This window comes from Balaenoptera physalus (assembly GCF_965194825.1).
Source record: "Balaenoptera physalus genome assembly, chromosome: 20".
In the NCBI taxonomy this organism is placed as follows: Eukaryota; Metazoa; Chordata; class Mammalia; order Artiodactyla; family Balaenopteridae; genus Balaenoptera; species Balaenoptera physalus.
Genome location: NC_138901.1, coordinates 43627689 through 43642663, shown reverse-complemented (window position 1 = coordinate 43642663; position 14975 = coordinate 43627689).

Genomic DNA, 14975 nt, shown 5'->3' with positions numbered 1-14975 from the left:
GAAGCAAGGAGGAGACTCCGTGGCTTCACCAAGAGCAGAGGTTCCTCCTGTGATCACGCCTAATAGCACTTGTCATGGGTGGTTTGCTATGTTGTTGGGCAGAAGGGAGAATGTCTCAGAATGGGAAGGGATTATAAAATGTTGCATGGGAGAAGCTCTGTGTGCAGGTATGTGCGTGTGTGTGTGTGTGAGTCTGTGTGTGTGGAGAGAGAGAGACAGAGACAGAGAGAAAGAGGGAATCCTGAGTCAAAATGTACCCCTTGGAGCTAGACAGGATATGTTTGTTACCTTGATCTCTTGATACAATGGACAGCATGACATTAACCAACATTCCAAAGTTTTCTGAGCCACATTGAAGTCTCAAAGGCTCATCCCTTCAACAGTGGATCTAGATCTTGAGCAAGGGATTCAGATATCTGGAATACCACATATAGCTGGGGGTGGGCTGTGGGAGGATGAGATGAGGACAAGGAGAGCTAAGAAGGGGCAAGTTTTTGGAGTAAGACCCCAACTTAAAAAATCTTGTCTTTTAAATGAAAAATTTCACATACTCATATGTATGAAAATCAAAGGACAAAGAGTGGAAACTGAAAAGTGGAGCTCTCCATTTCTTAAAAATCGTGTTTCCCAGAGGAAATCACATTTAACAGGTTGAGAGGTATCACATCACATGTCCTTCTTATGTTTCTGTAAATATATAGAGTTTTACCAGAGCAAGCATTATTACATGTAGTTCTGAAACAGTTATGTTATAACATAGATATTTGTATATTTACAGATACACATATGAAAGGTATATTTTATATACATAGCTTTAAATTAATGTCATGGATACGTTTTCATCTCAGTACATTTATATCTACTTCATCATTTTCAGTGGTTTCACATTTATTATGTGGCTGTACGATGATGCTTTAAGCTATTCCGTTTTTGATGCATTTGTTTCTCTTTCATTGCTTTCGCAAACAGGGCTGCAAAGAACATGTGTATGCCTATACCTTTATGTCTTTAGATAGTGTTTCTCAAAATAGATTCCTCAAAATAAGATAGATTGAAGAATGCGTACATTTAAAAATTTGCTAGAAACTGTGTCATTACTCTTCAAAAACCCTGACTATCAAAATTCCACTTTGTGATACTAAAAAATAAAGAGTTTAAAACAAAACAAAGTAAGTAGGGCTTAACAAAAAATTAATATACATTTGCATTTCTCATAAGCATGTGGAATTTCTCCCTCTTGAATTTTACAACAGAGTCTCTGACTTAATCTAACTTTCTTGCACTTAAAACATAATCTAGGCCAGGACTCAGAAAACTTTTCCATAAAGGGTCAGGTAGTAAATGTTTTGGGCTTTGCAGGCACACAGACTCAGTGGCAATTATTCAAGTCTGCCACAGTAGTGGGAAAGCAGCCGCAGACCGTATATCATGGAATGGGCATGGCTGTGTTCCCCTAAAACTTTATTTACAAAAACAGGCTGGAATTTTTTTTTTTTTTCCAGCCTTGTGGGGCGGCATGCGGGATCTTAGTTCCCTGACCAGGGATCAAACCCATGCCCCCTGCATTGGAAGTGCAGAGTCTTTAACCACTGGACCACCCAACAAGTCCCAAAATCGCCTTTCATTTTTAACTCTCAGGAATATGTAGCCTCTAGATGTGTGACAGACCTGAAGCCTGGCTCTCAAGCTGAGGCACAAGGACAAGCAAACAGGCCTCTTTTACAGAGAGCTGGGGTGTGTTTCAACCTGTTACTTGTGCTGTGCCCTGAGGCTGGTAGCCTGTTTTCCATGACTGTTACAGTCTTGAGGGACCCAGGAATGCAAACCCCTGTGGCCACTAAAGTCAGGGGTTCACAGGGCATCGCCTGGCAGCAGCCACAAAGCCTGGACAGCAGATGGGAAAACATGGTCACCAGGAATGTGTAAAAGCCCTTGTCCAGGAGATACCAGTGCTGTGGAGTGTGGCAGGGGGTGAGCACAAAGATGGTGTCCACTGGTGGGAGGGTAAAGATGCCTTAGGCTGAGAAGAAAAAAAAAGAAAAAACAATAACTGCTGGCTTTAGTAGAGCACAGAGAGAGAGCAAAAATGGTTCTACCATACCTCCATCCTGGAGATTATCCCAGTGGCCGGCCCCTCAGGCCAGTGCTTTAAGTTTAGCAAATGCGTCTCTTTGGCATCAAGTCTGGTGCTTTTCAAATGGCGGCTTCTGCGCTGGGCCCTGGGGCGAGTGAGTCTGCAGCATGAGCCCCTTAAGACGGCTTTCTCGGTTTGCTACAGCTCTTTGGATCTCGTGGACACGAGTCCCATTGGTTTTCAAAGCCCGATCTTTGGGGGGGGGATCACCTCTCAGTTGCAGGTCTTAAAAGTTGGGGTGCCTGAAAAGTTGATGGGTTACAGACCCTTTGCTCCTCAGGGAGAAGCTCCCGGTTTGTGAGTTCCCTCCTGACTGTGGGTGGTCACCCTGGGGGTGGGGTTAATGGCCAGACCGCAGCTCAGACTCTTCTACCCTCCTCCCATGTGGCATATTTTTTAAAAACTGAGATATATTTACAATATTATATTAGTTTCAGGTGTACAACATAGTGATACAAAATTTTTATAGATTACACTCCATTTATAGTTAGTATAAAATATTGGTTATATTCCCTGTGCTGTATATACCTTGTAGCTTATTTACTTTACATATAGTAGTTTGTACCTCTTAATTCTCTACTCCATCTTGCCTCTCTTCTGTTCCTTCTCCCCACTGGTAACCACTAGTTAGTTCTCTGTATCTGTGAGTCTGTTTCCTTTCTGTAATATTCACTAGTTTGTTTTATTTTTTAGATTCCACATATAAGTGATAACATACAGTATTTGTCTTTCTCTCTCTGACTTCTTTCACTAAGCGTAATGCCCTCCAAGTTCATCCATGTTGTTGCAAGTGGCAACATTTCATTCTTTTTAATGGCTGAGTAATATTCCATTGTATATATAAAACCACATCTTCTTATCCCTTCATCTATTGATGGACACTTAGGTTGCTTCCATACCTTGGCAATTGTAAATAATGCTGCTATGAACATTGGGGTGCATGTATCTTTTCGAATTAGTATTTTCTCTTTTTCCTGATATACACTCAAGAGTGGAATTGTTGGATCATATGGTAGTTCTAATTTTGTTTTTGAGGAAACTCCATACTATTTTCCACAGTGACTGCATCAATTTACATTCCCACCAACAGTATACAAGGGTTTCTTTTTCTCCACATCCTTGCCAACACTTGTTATTTGCAGTGTTTTTGAAGATAGCCATTCTGACCAGTGTGAACTGATAACTCATTGTGGTTTTGACTTGCATTCCTGTTGATTAAAAATGTTGAGCAATTTTTTACGTTCCTGTTGACCATCTGATGCCTTCTTTGGAAAAAGTTCTCTTCAGGCTTTCTGCCCATTTTTAAATTGGGTTTTTTGTTTTTTCATTGTTGTTGTTGAATTGTATGGGCTGTTTATATATTTTGGATATTAGCTCTTTATGAGTCATATCATTTGCAAATATTTTCTCCCATTCAGTGGGTTGTCTTTTCATTCTGTTGATGGTTTCCTTTGCTGTGCAAAGACTTTTAAGTTTAATCAGGTCCCATTTGTTTATTTTTGCTTTTGTTTCCTTTGCCTTAGGAGACAGATCCAAAAAAAATATTATTATTTATGTCAAACAGTGTTCTGCCTTTGTTCTCTTCTAGTAGTTTTATGTTCTCTTCTAGTAGTTTTATGGTTTCCAGTCTTACATTTAGGTCTTTAATCCATTTTGAGTTTATTTTTGTACATGGTGTGAAAAAATGTTCTAATTTCATTCTTTTACATGTAGCTGTCCAGTTTCCATAGCACCACTTATTGAAGAGGCAGTCTTTTCTCCATTGTATACTCTTGCCTCCTTTGTTGCAGATTAATTGACTATAAGTGTATCGGTTTACTTCTGAGCTCTCTATTCTGTTCCATTGATCTTTGTGTCTGTTTTTGGCCAGTATCATATTGTTTTGATTATTGTAAGATTGTAGTATAGTCTGAAGTCAGGGAGCGTGATTCCTCCAGCTCTGTTCTTTCTCAAGATTCCTTTGGCTATTCAGGGACTTTATTGTTTCCATATAAATTTTAAAATTATTTGTTCTATTTCTGTTGAAATTGTCATTGGTATTTTCATAGGGATTGCATTAAATCTTTATATTGCCTTGGGTAGTATGGTCATTTTAACAATATTAATTCTTCCAATCCATGAACATGGTATCTTTCCATCTGTTTGTGTCTTCTTCAGTTTCTTTCATTAGTGTCTTATAGTTTTCTGAATACAGGTCTTTTACCTTCTTAGGTAGGTTTATTCCTAGGTATTTTATTCTTTTTGATGCAATTGTAAATGGAATTGTTTCCTTAATTTCTCTCTCTGACAGTTTATTATTACTGTATAGAAATGCAACAGATTTCTGTATATTAATTTTGTATCCTGCAACTTTACCAAATTCACTGATGAACTCTAGTAGTTTTTTCATGGTGTCTGAGATTTTTTATGTATTATATCATGTCATCTGCAAATAGTGATAGTTTTACTTCTTCCTTTCCAATTTGGATTCCTTTTATTTCTTTTTCTCGTCTGATTGCTGTGACTAGGACTCCCAATACTATGCTGAATAAAAGTGGGGAAAGTGGGCATCCTAGTCTTGTTCCTGACCTTAGAAGAAACGCTTTCAGCTTTTCACCACTGAGTATGATGTTAGCTGTGGGTTTGTCATATATGGCCTTTATTATGTTGAAGTATGTTCCCTCTATGCCCACTTTTTGGAGAGGTTTTATCACAAATGGATGTTTAATTTTGTCAGGAGCTGTTTCTGCATCTGTTATTCTTCAATTTATTAATGTGGTGTTGATTCACTTTGATTAATTTGCAAATATTGAACCACTCTTGCATCCCTGGGATAAATCCATCTTGATCATAATGTTTCACCCTTTTAATGTATTGTTGGATTTGGTTTGCTAATATTTTGTTGAGGATTCTTGCATCTGTGTTCATCAGTGATATTGGCCTGTAATTTTCTTTCTCTGTGATATCTTTGTCTGCTTTTGGTATCAGGGTGATGCTGGTCTCATAGAATGAGTTCAGAAGCATCTCTTCCTCTGCAATTTTTGGAATCGTTTGAGAAGGATAGATGTTAACTCTTCTCTAAATGTTTGGTAGAATTCACCTGTGAAGCCATCTGGTCCTGGACTTTTGTTTATTGGGAATTTATTTTATTACCAATTCAATTTCATTACCAGTAATTTGTCTGTTCATAGTTTCTATTTCTTCCTGGTTTAGTCTTGGGAAATTGTAGATTTCTAGGAATTTGTTCATTTCTTCCAGGTTGTCCATTTTATTTGGCATCTAATTGTTTGTAGTAGTCTCGTATGATCCTTTCTAATTAATTCTGTGGTGTCAGTTATAACTTCTCTTTTTTCATTTCTGATTTTATTAATTTGAGCCCTCTCTTTTTTTCTTGATGAGTCTGTCTAAAAAATTGTCAATTTTGTTTATCTTTTCAAAGAATCAGGTCTTAGTTTCATTGATCCTTTTTATTGTTTTCTTAGTCTCTATTCCATTTATTTCTGTTCTGATCTTTATGATTTCTTTCCTTCTACTAACTTTAGGTTTTGTTTGTTCTTCTTTTTCTAGTTCCTTTAGGTGTAAGGTTAGGTTGTTTATTTGAGGTATTTTTTGTTTCCTGAGGTAAACTTGTATTGCTATAAACTTCCCTCTTAGAACTGCTTTTGCTGCATCCCATAGATTTTGAATCATTGGTTTTTTTAAAATAAATTTATTTATTTATTTATATTCATTTTTGGCTGTGTTGGGTCTTCGTTTCTGTGCGAGGGCTTTCTCCAGTTGCGGCGAGTGGGGGCCACTCTTCATCGCGGTGCGCGGGCCTCTCACTATCGTGGCCTCTCTTGTTGCAGAGCACAGGCTCCAGACGCGTAGGCTCAGTAGTTGTGGCTCGCGGGCTTAGTTGTTCCGCGGCATGTGGAATCTTCCCAGACCAGGGCTCGAACCTGTGTCCCCTGCATTGGCAGGCAGATTCTCAACCATTGCGCCACCAGGGAAGCCCCAGCCCAGGGCATTTTTGCAAACCCCTTGGGAAGTCCTGTATTTCACTTGGTACCTCTGTACATAGGGCTTTAGTGATGTGGTCTGACCTGAGCCAGAAAGTGGGGGGACAACAGAAAATGTCAGCAGGAGGACACTTGTGAGAGGAGGCCTGGGAACAGAGAGCCATGGTGAGGAGGGCAGTAAGGGCTCAAGAGTGTGGGCCAGAACAACTCGCTGTTGCCAGCCTCCTTCTGGTGTCCAAGCAATGTCCCCTACTCTTTTTTTTTTCTTTTTAACATCTTTATTGGAGTATAATTGCTTTACAATGGTGTGTTAATGTCCCCTACTCTTAAGACCTAAGTCGTGGACTATTGGGAGATAGAAACTCGGGTTGATGAGAGAGGAAGTTTTTAAGCACAGTTGTGCCTTGTTGACTTGTATATGCAAGAGGGGTCTTGGGTAACCACAGGGCTCAGGGTATTTGCAAGAATAGTTCAAGTGCTCACTTAACTGGGGCTGTTTATGGGGAAGTGGTTTCCACGGCGAGAGGAGGTGAGATGTTGGTGTCATCGGGGGACCACACTTACTTGGTTCTTTCTCATTAGAGCCCTGTAGTCATAATTTCCCCCAGCAGAAACTTCCGTTATCCCACAGCTGTTCTAACTGCATAGATGTGCCATTTGCGATGATGCCATGAGTCCTGAGAAGCACAACCCAATTTCAACCACACCCAGGTAGACAGAGTTGTATTAGCAAAGCCTGGGCTTCAGGAGTGATGAGAGGGCAGGCTGCTTTTCAGACACTCACTCATTCAAGAGAGATTCATCAAGGGCTCTCAATACACACAAAGCAAAGAGGATAAAGACATGTTAGGTGGACTTCCCTGGTGGCACAGTGGTTAAGAACCCACCTGCCAATGCAGGGGACACGGGTTCGAGCCCTGGTCTGGGAAGATCCCACATGCCGGGGAGCAACTAAGCCCGTGCGCCACAACTACTGAAGCCTGTGCACCTAGAGCCCGTGCTCCACAACAAAGAGAAGCCACCTCAATGAGAAGTGCGCGCACCGCAACGAAGAGTAGACCCCGCTCGATGCAACTAGAGAAAGCCCGTGTGCAGCAACGAAGACCGAATGCAGCCAAAAAAAAAAAAAAGACATGTTAGATATGGTGGTAACATACATAAGGAACCTTAAAATGATCTTAGCCTTTGACCAAGATAATCCGTGTCTAGGAATCTATTTCCTATATAAATACATTCAAATATGGAAGAAAGTTTATGCATAAGAGTATTTGGTCCCCAGCATATTCATAACAATTTAAAATTGGACCCAATTTAAATCGTCTACAATATGGAAATGGCAAAGAAAATTATGGTATCTTCACTTGGTTGGCTATTAGGGAGCCTTTATAAACAATACAATTACATGGGAAATGCTTAAGTTCTAATGATAAGTTAAAAAAAAAAAACCCAAGATGCAAATAGGCTTATTTTAATCAGGACCCACCCCATGTCTGGGGATGTGGTCAATTCTGTATAATATTTTTTGTGGATGCTGTTCCCAGGAAAGAGGGAGAACAGAAGCAGCAAGTATGATGTGTCCCCTGCCATCTACCCCTTAGTCTGTCTAATAGTAAAGGATTCTCCTCTCTTCCTCAATATGGGCAATTTCAGTAATGATGATTCATTATTCTGAGAGTTTTCTCATTTTCCTCTTTCCCCCGTCTTCTGCTTTTATGAAGCAGGGTGGGTAGTGTTTGTGGCAGGACCAGTTCTACCCCATTTAGTGTGTCCTGGGATGCACATGTAGCCCTATTTTCTGGTGGTGACTTTGCCACTGTGAAGAGCTTAATGTCTCTTTTGCCTCAGATTTGGGCAATAGTCATTTATAGGACAACAGGAAATACACAAATCAGCATCTTCTTAAAAATAAAGTCATTCAGGAAGGGAGAAGACTGAAAGTTTCTAATCTAGAGAGCAAAGGAGAAGAAATGTGTATCACACCCAAAGTGTTAGTGTTGTTAACTCAAGAAAAAAATCTACAGGAAAAAAACAAACACATAGTGAGAACATGTTTTTCCTGACCAGCACCTACTCTACATCCTTCTTGATACCAGAAACCCACAGTTCCTTTGGGAAGCCACTCTTGCTCATAATTCTCAGATTTCTGTGAAATTCATCCAACCACGATCCAGGTATGTGCCTTGATTAGCTTAAGCAAATCAATGAAACCCATCCCCTTAGCCACAGTGATTGGTTAGGAATTGGATTTCTGACCTGTCAGTCAAATCTGAAAGAACCTAGTGATTTTTTTTTCCAAGGGAGACACAGCGTCTCTCTTCCCTGAAGAAAATGAACAAGAATTCATGTGACACTGGAAGGTGCCGGCAGCTATCCTGGGACTCGTACCTGGAAGGGAGGTCAGAAAGAGAAAACGGGACCTGCAGGGCATCACAGGGCCGCTGCATCCAGCCTTTCCTGGAGCCAGAGCCTCCCTGTACCCTCTGATCTTGGAACCACAGGGTTCATTTATTCCAGTCTCTTTGAGGTAGGTTTGCTTGTTTGTTTTCCTTCTTGCAACTACTACTATCCTGAGAAATACAGAGTCCTGTATCTGTGCAGAGATACAGAGTCTGTTAAAAGTTAACAGCTCGTGACTGAAGCATGGGATTAGCTGAATTGAAAAAGCAGGGAGTTTGGTGAGGACCTTGTTAAGTGGAAATGGTTTGGTGTGTGTGGGAATTACCTGGAGGCTTGTTAGACACAGATTGCTGGGCACCAACCCCTAAAGGGGGAAGCCGGGGGGTGGGGGTGGTGGCGGGTGGGGTGGGGGGGTGTTTGCTTAGAGTTTGCATTTCTAATGGTTCCCAGGTGCTCCTGCTGTGGTCTGGGCAGGGCCTTTTGAGAACCGCTCTCACATGGTACTGCTGGTGCTGGTTGACCTGTGGTCTATTGCATCTCAGTAAAAATCTTTTTTTTATTTCCTTTAAGTAAAATTCTTTAAGAAAGAGCTCAGACTACTTTGAAATGGGCTTATCTGACATCGAAAAAGGAAAACAAGTCAGCTTTGCTAAGAAAGGCCTTTCCAGCCGGTCAACTGTTGTCAGTAATCTGGAGTCTCGAAGGGCTGTAAATGCAGATATTTCTATTTTAATCTAAAGTTAATGTGTTGAATAATAGTGGTGAGAGTGGGCAACCTTGTCTTGTTCCTGATCTTAGTGGAAATGGTTTCAGTTTTTCACCATTGAGGACGATGTTGGCTGTGGGTTTGTCATACATGGCCTTTATTATGTTGAGGAAAGTTCCCTCTATGCCTACTTTCTGCAGGGTTTTTTATCATAAATCGGTGTTGAATTTTGTCGAAAGCTTTCTCTGCATCGATTGAGATGATCATATGGTTTTTCTCCTTCAATTTGTGAATATGGTTTATCACATTGATTGATTTGCGTATATTGAAGAATCCTTGCATTCCTGGGATAAACCCCACTTGATACAGCCACTATGGAGAACAGTATGGAGGTTCCTTAAAAAACTAAAAATAGAACTACCATACGACCCAGCAATCCCACTACTGGGCATATACCCTGAGAAAACCATAATTCAAAAAGAGTCATGTACCAAAATGTTCATTGCAGCACTATTTACAATAGCCAGGACATGGAAGCAACCTAAGTGTCCATCAACAGATGAATAGATAAAGAAGATGTGGCACATATATACAATGGAATATTACTCAGCCATAAAGAGAAATGAAATTGAGATATTTGTAGTGAGGTGGTTGGACCTAGAGTCTGTCATACAGAGTGAAGTAAGTCAGAAAGAGAAAAACAAATACCGTATTCTAACACATATATATGGAATCTAAGAGAAAAAAAAAAAAGAAGGTCATGAAGAACCTAGGGGCAAGATGGGAATAAAGACACAGACCTACTAGAGAATGGACTTGAGGATATGGGGAGGGGGAAGGGTAAGCTGTGACAAAGTGAGAGAGTGGCATGGACATATATACAGTACCAAACATAAAATAGATAGCTAGTGGGAAGCAACCGCATAGCACAGGGAGATCAGCTTGGTGCTTTGTGACCACCTGGCGGGGGGATAGGGAGGGTGGGAGGGAGGGAGATGCAAGAGGGAAGAGATATGGGAACATATGTATATGTATAACTGATTCACTTTGTTATAAAGCAGAAACTAACACACCATTGTAAAGCAATTATACTCCAATAAAGATGTTAAAAAAAATGATAAAGATAAAAAAATAAAATAAAATAAAATAAAGTTAATGTGAATAGAGGCAGGGAGGTGAGAGACTTAACAGGAGAGAAACCTGAGCTCTGACTATAGGTCCTAAGTCCCTCTCCCCACCCTCTCCTGTGAAATATTTGTCTTCCTTATTTGAAGTGGACAGTCAGCTCCTTGTAAAGGCACAGGGAAGGCGTGGCTTTGGGCATCAAATATTCATCACTTTTGCATGTTGCCCCATCTCTGCAGGGGCCAGAATGGAGGCAGAGGTCTCCCACCACGTGGCTAGAGGTAGGGGTGTAGGGTTGACTGTAGTATTGAGGCCCATGCTAGGAAACACATTCCCAACACCAGGTAAAATGCAAGGTATATGGCTAGGCAAGCTCTCCCTTTTGGGTTATTGAGCTCATGGAATAGATCAGAAGCCTGCTGTCATTAGATGGGCATTACTTGAGGGACTTCCCTGGCGGTCCAGTGGTTAGGACCCCTCTCTCCCAATGCAAGGGGCACGGGTTCGATCCCTGGTCGGGGAACTAAGATCCCGCATGCAGCGTAGCACAGCCAAAGTTAGCTGCCCAACACCTAAGGCAAACTCCAGGCTCCTAACTCACAGGGATAAGAAGTTGGCAGCTCCCGAAAAGGGCTCCTCGCTGGCACACATGTGTGTCCACAGAGGACAATCCCCAGGGAGGTCAACCCCCAGGGAGGTCAACCCGAGAGGCTGACTAAGCATTTCCGTCAAGTCTCGGACTCTGAAATGCCCTATACATTGGTTAATAGTGCAATTCCCATGCTCCCCGTTCCCTCACAGGGGTCTTTATTCTATTTACATTTTTTGTTCACAACACTTGTATTGAGTGATTGAGCACGGGTTAGCTTTCATTTGCCTTTGGGCTGCTGGACCTTGAGAAGCAGTTCAGCATAAATGAGCCGATTTTGTTTGTCCCTAGATGCTGGAAGCCAATAGAGAAGAAGTGATGACAGCTTCACTGCTTCTTTGGGGACAAGGTTTGTTCCTCTCATTCTCCTGATAGAATCTTTGTACTTGTCATGGTGTGGGTGGTAATGGTGTTAGGGGAATGGGGCCCTCCTAAAGGAAGGGGATTATAAAATGTTTTCTAGGAGGAGCTCTGTGTGTGTGTGCATGTGCGGGTGATATGAAAGCCTTGGGCGAAAGGACTTGTTCCTTGCATTGTTCTCATTATATAAAAGCCATTACGGCATCAAGACTGTGAGCTAAGCTGAGCTCTCTTTTCTTTGTGTCAACTCCGAATCCCAACCAGAAAGTAGTTTTGATGGATGGAATATCACCTGTCAAAAGGTAGGTAAGATGAGACTGGAGAGGTGAGCAATACATGCTCATTGAAAAATAAATCAAATAAAAAGTACAGAAAATAAAAAGGAAGAGTCTCCATTCCTTTAAAAAAAAAGGATAAAAATCCCATTTCCTCTAAGAAACCATAGTTAGCTATTTGATATGTATCTTTCCACATATGTGCCTTTGTAAATATATATGTATATATGGTTTTTAAAAATAAAAGCAAAAATAATATCGTTCAATACATATAGTTCTGTAGCATATATGTAGAGTATCTATGCATATACTAGATGTAAACAGATATACCTTTTGCGCCTAATATTATGGACACTTTCCATAGGTATAGATGTGTGTTATCCTTTTTACTAACCACAGAATAGTCCATTGGTGGGCATCTCATTTCTCTTCTGATGTAATCTTCTATTGGTTTAAATGGTTGTTTCCATTTGTTTGCTGTTTACAAACCGTGCTGCAAAGAATATCTTTGTGTCTGATGAACCTATGGGCAGGACGGGAATAAAGACAAAGACGTAGAGAATGCACTTGAGGACACGGGGAGCGGGAAGGTGGAAGCTGGGACAAAGTGAGAGAGTAGCACTGACATATATACGCTACCAAATGTAAAATAGATAGCTAGTGGGAAGCAGCTGCATAGCACAGGGAGATCAGCTCGGTGCTTTGTGACCACCTAGAGGGGTGGGATAGGGAGGGTGGGAGGGAGGGAGACGCAAGAGGGGGGAGATATGGGGATATATGTATACATAGAGCTGATTCACTTTGTTATACAGCAGAAACTAACACAGCATTGCAAAGCAATTATACTCCAATAAAGATGTAAAAAAAAAAAAAAAAAAAAGAATATCTTCGTGTCTATAGTCTTGTCCTCTGTCAGTGTTGCTACAAAACAGATTCCTAGAAATGGAATCAGGGCAAATGGTATCTTGGTCCGATAGTACGTGCATTTTAATGTTTGCTTAACAGTAGTGTTGAATTGTACTCTAAAAGTTTGATCACTACAATTCTAAACTAATTTGGGGTACAAAAATTAGATTATTTTAAACAACATGAAACAATTGTGGGTCATAAAAATTAATACATGTTTGGTTTTCACACAAGTCTTTTGAATTTCTCCTCCTTCTGCCAAAAGGACCCTAGCTCAGTGTACATTTCTTAAAGTTATAACTATAACTCAGGCAACCTATTTATTAAATAACTGAGTTGTCACAGTAAACCTATAAACAGAATCCTGCTCCACATGTAGGCTGGTTATCTTTTCCTTCTCTAACCTTAGCCATGTATTTTGTGGAGCATGGATTCTAGGAAAATAATGTACAATATACCTGTTACCATATGCAGATATGCACTGCATTTGGAAAAGAGCAGTGAATTCTATTGACTCTTTCAGTGGTTCTCAGCTGTTAACATGCATGTGGAACACCTGAAGCTTGGTAGAAATATCAATTCCCAGGTCCACACCTAAAAATTCTGATGTGAGTGGCTTAAACTTCAATCATTGCTTGTAATTTGAGTACAGGTGGGTTACATTTTGGGAAATAACTTGGTTACTGGTTAAGAGCAAAGTCTGTAGTTACATCAAAATCTAGTTTTGGAACTCAATTGTGCCGCTTACTTGCTGTGTGATCTTGGCCAATTTGCTTAACCTCTCTGAGCCCCAGCCCCAGTTTACTCTTTTGTCAAATGAGAATATTAATAGTACTTAAACTATACTATTTCATTGTGAGGAGCAAATGAACACTGCAGAAAAAGCACTCAGCCTGGAGTAAGTCTCAAATATGTTAGTAATCATTATTCAGAAAGTTTGATTTATCATAAATATGTACTATGAATACTCTTCTTAATGGTATCCATTCATGTACATTATGGTTTGATTCATAAAATAGTCATAACTTAAATGTTCTGGAAATGTGGCTCCAGTGTGTTGACTGAAAAAAATGCACAACCTAAAAGTTAAGAGTTAAGGGTTTTTATTTATTTATTTATTTATTTATTTATTTTATTTTTATTTTTTAAATTTATTTATTTATGGCTGTGTTGGGTCTTCGTTTCTGTACGACGGCTTTCTCTAGTTGTGGCAAGCGGGGGCCACTCTTCATCGCGGTGCGCGGGCCTCTCACTATCGTGGCCTCTCTCGTTGCGGAGCACAGGCTCCAGACGCGCAGGCTCAGTAATTGTGGCTCACGGGCCCAGTTGCTCCGCGGCATGTGGGATCCTCCCAGACCAGGGCTCGAACCCGTGTCCCCTGCATTGGCAGGCAGATTCTCAACCACTGCGCCACCAGGGAAGCCCCAAGAGTTAAATTTTATTGATGGACGAAGCTGAGTACTTAAGCCCGGGACCCAGCACCTCAGATAGCTCTGAGGGACTGCTCTGAAGAGGTAAGGGGGGAGCCGGGATATATAGGAGTTTTTGCAACAAAGACCAGGTAGTCGGAACATCAAAAGATTACTGTTAATTAAAGAAAACCAGCTATCTCAGGGAATTTAGTGCTTTTGTATGTATGGGAAGATGCAGGAGCCTGGGCTCACTGAAATCATTCTTTTGATATGAACCTCAGCTATCTGGGGCCAGTATCCTGTGATTTCTCATCCTGAGTCTCCTCAGGATGCACCATTGGGGGTGGCAGCAGCAGCTGACTGCTAGATGGTGGGCAACCTGTTTCTATCCTGAATTCCCTCAGGGCTTACCTCCTGGGCAGCGGTAAAGGTGATGGCTTGATGGCTGCAACATTCTTTGTTTACTGATACAGCAGGCAACATTTTTCATTCACAAGTGTAAAGCAGAGTAGCTCTGTGGTAGCCCCCTTCCATCTCTCCCAATTTCCCTCCATTTCCCATCTTCCTATTCTTTAAGCTACTATTCCTTTCAACCTGTGATTCTTTTTTTTAATTAATTTTTTTATTGGAGTATAGTTGATTTACAATGTTGTGTTGGTTTCTGCTGTATGGCAAAGTGAATCAGCTATACATATACACATATCCACTCTCTTCTAGACTCCATTCCCATATAGGTCATTACAGAGCACCAAATAGAGTTCCCTGTGCTATACAGTAGGTTCTTATTAGTTATCTTTTATATATAGTAGTGTGTATATGTCAATCCCAATCTCCCAATTTATCCCCCTCTTCCCCATTGGTAACCATAAGTTTGTTTTCTATATCTGTGACTCAATTTCTGTTTTGTAAATAGGTTCATTTGTACCATTTTTCTAGATTCCACATATAAGCGATATCGTGTATTTGTCTTTCAGAGAAAGTCAACCAGTGATTCTGATTTGCCAGATAAACAAAACCAAACTCAATGCCAG